The 3373-nt window shown below is 43.3% G+C and overlaps 1 non-coding gene across 1 annotated transcript; it reads left to right on the top strand.

Annotated features, from left to right (window-relative positions):
- Positions 1-1728: 1728 nt before the first annotated feature.
- On the top strand, positions 1729-1801 carry TRNAT-UGU. The gene has a single exon. It is a non-coding gene; the product is annotated as a tRNA-Thr (tRNA).
- The last annotated feature ends 1572 nt before the right edge of the window (positions 1802-3373 follow it).

Here is a 3373-nt window from a genome sequence, read left to right on the forward strand (position 1 = left end):
TTTCCACCAGACTCTGCTAGCTGCATACCAGCCCTGTGGAAACCATGATACTGGGCTAGGATGAACAGAGAAACCACGGTGAAAGGTGGAAAGCATAGAACAGGCTGTTGTTTCTTATCGTAGTTTCTAAAAACCAAATGTTTTTACCGTGACAGCGTACCTGAAATTTTAATATTTTACCTGAAATACCATGAAGACCATCGTGGTCTGTTGGATGACACAACAGACCATTGGGAGCAAGAAACAACTCTGGCTTGTTGCGTCATTATATGGTTTGGTCCAGCCTTCCCCAACATTGTGCCTTCCAGACAAATTTGGATTACAACACCCAGAATTCCCAGTTAATGGCCATGCTGGATGGGAATTCTGGGAGCTGTGGTCCAAATGCCTTCTGAAGGCCACCAGGCTGAGGAAGGCTGGTTTAGTCTTTCAAAGAAACTGGACTGAGCTGTACGTCAGGGGAGTCCTGTGCTTCCTATTCTTGTTGGAGAGGGATGATAAAGTTCTTGTCTCTCTTCCTAACTTTTTGCCCTCTAAACCTTCCATGCTAGAAGTCATCAGGTTTAACACCCTCAGATTCCTAGTAAGGCAAAGAAATGGCTCTGCTCCCTTAGCTTTAACAATCCAGCAGCTGGGCTTGAACTGAAGGAGAGATTTGGAAGAAGGAGCAGTGCAAGTAAGTTCACTCCTTTATGTTATGGGAGAGGAAGCTGGCAATATTCAAAGGGCCTTCACCTTTGGGCCATAAACACAGTGTGAGTTGGGGCCTGCAGCAGAGTTCAGGGTGCTCATTTGCCTTCTCCGTCCCCGACCACTCACCACCAAAGAGGCTACTACCAAAGTGACCTATTCATTAGCTCCATGGAACAGAAAATTCTTTTCTTCCCTGTATTCCTGTATTTTTCCCGGAAACTTGCTCTAAAGGTTCTCTCATATCAGAATAACATTGGCATTTAAGAATGTAGTGAGGTGAATCTTCTGATGCTGCCAACATACAAAGACTGTCTTGAACTAGTATAATCCAAAACTCCCATCTTGAACCATCAGTTCCATTTGTCCAAAGCAGAGTCAAGTAGCTGCCTTCATTTTCAAAGGGAATTGCGGGTATATTTCAAATTGAGGTTGGTGTTTTACCCCTACTAACCAATGCACATTATTTGAAGAGGAAAGGGAAGCTGTACAACTTTGTACTCTCATATCCAATGCCCTTTGTTTGAAGAAGATTCAACTGCAGTTGTAAAAGTCTTGAACACCTGCACCAAGAACCATAACTAACGCAGGCAAGAATGAGAATTTTTTTTGAAACCAAAAAGTAGAGCTAGCTCTAATCTTTTCCCCAAGGCAGGCCTTTAAAGACTTGTCATCACTTATCAGAATCAGTTTATGCCAATAATTAAACCTCCTGGCATGTTTTTTAACCTGAGTAGCATCAGCACTTCTTTCTGTTTCTGTTACATAATCAGGAATAAATCCAAAGAGGCTTAAAATCATATGGCAAAATGGTTTTTGCAAAAATAGTATTTGCAAATCTTTACATTCCAACATTAAAACTCAGTGGCAGTATGACCTTTATTCTGCAAACATTTAAAACTGAATCTAGTGATCCTGGGTTAATGAAATTCAGGAGTCTATCTAATACTTTATACAGGCAACTGACTTCAACTCATATTGCTTTTAACTGTTAGGCCCAATAACCTTAAGCAAAACCAAACCAACCTTACACCAAGTAACTCCATAGCTCAGGGGTTAGAGCACTGATCTTGTAAACCAGGGGTCGCGAGTTCATACCTCGCTGGGGTTGACATGCACATGGTGGGCATGTCGTGAGCGGAGCCAACTGGTGCCAGAGGTCAGACTAGATGGCCCGGGAGACCCCTTCTGACTCGCTGTGTTTCTATGTTTCTCCATTTCTAAGTAGTAAAAATTTTAATCTGTAGTATTTATTGGAGTCTATATAGCAGGGGTGGGCAGCCTGTGGCTGCGCAAAAGGCTTGGTTTACAACTCGCATTAGCCCTAAATAGTATATCCAATAGTGAGAAACTATGGGAGTAATAAGCCAGACTTTCTGGAGGAAAACAAGTTACCCAGCTCCGCAATATACCATTTATGTACCGTATTTTTCTGCCTATAAGATGCCCCCAGGTATAGGACGCCCCCCATTTTTACCGATCTCCGAGTGAGCAAGTTGCTGCTGCCCACACACAACCCCCAGCTCCCTGCACACCCATGCCCGCACCAGTCTCCTTCCTGATTGCACCCGCATCCCCCCCGATCGCACTCACCTCCCCCAATCGTGCCCGTGCCCGCCACCCCCGATCACTCTCACCCCCAATCACACCCACGCCTGCCCAGATTGCACCCGCCCCCTGATCGTGCCCACCTCTCCCCCAAGCACGCCCGCAATCATGCCAGTCTCCCCCCCTCCCCGAGCGTGCCCGCGGTTCTCCTCTCGGCCCCCTCTGTATAAGATGCCTCTCCATTTTTAGGTAAATATTTTAAAGAAAAAGTGTTGTCTTATACACGGAAAAATATGGTAAATCCTTTCTCCTACCAAAGATGGCTAGTTAGGTAAATATTTTAAAGAAAAAGTGTTGTCTTATACACGGAAAAATACGGTAAATCCTTTCTCCTACCAAAGATTTGGCATTGTTAATAGCCAGCTCCTTGACTGGATCAGGCCTCCTCATAACCAACATTCAAGGGTTGAGCTTGGATTTACTCTGGGTTGTCACCAACCTTGGACCATTGTTGACATGTTGCCTGAAGCCAGCTGAGATAAGCTATCATGGTGAACAACCCACATTTCAGAGCCTCACAATGAAGCAGGGACACTTTTCATGGATTGTTCAAGGTTAACAAGCCATGGTTTGTTAGCACAGCTGGGTTCAGACACGATAAGCCATGTTTTCACAACAAACCAGATTTCAAGAACAACCTGTGGTTCAATGACAACCCGCTCTTTTATGTAACCCTCACTTATAGGTTATCAAGTTGTCTGGACTCAGTTTCTTTACATAAAACATGAAGCTTTTGCAGCAGTCTTCTCATACCAATTGAGTTGTTTTAAAAGAAGACCACATAACAACATATATTTATCAACCTATCCAGAATCTTAGACATATGAAAAATTTGTACTGAACTGAAACTACATCTAAATATAAAATTGAAAAAGCAGTCTGCAACACTGTCAGAGTCCTTTAGAGATCCCATTGGTCAAAACCCTATTTGTGCCTGCTTAGATACAAAGACAAATTTCTGAATAGCCTTTTCTTATTATAAATTTCCCCATTCTGTAAAATGCACTGATCTGATCACAAGGCAGATCTTAAATCAGACTCTAGCACTACATTTTCCATTAGCAGTTAATAGTTG

The sequence above is a fragment of the Varanus komodoensis genome, unplaced genomic scaffold (genome assembly GCF_004798865.1).
Source record: "Varanus komodoensis strain SLA01 unplaced genomic scaffold, ASM479886v1 scaffold7_3, whole genome shotgun sequence".
Lineage (NCBI taxonomy): Eukaryota > Metazoa > Chordata > Lepidosauria > Squamata > Varanidae > Varanus > Varanus komodoensis.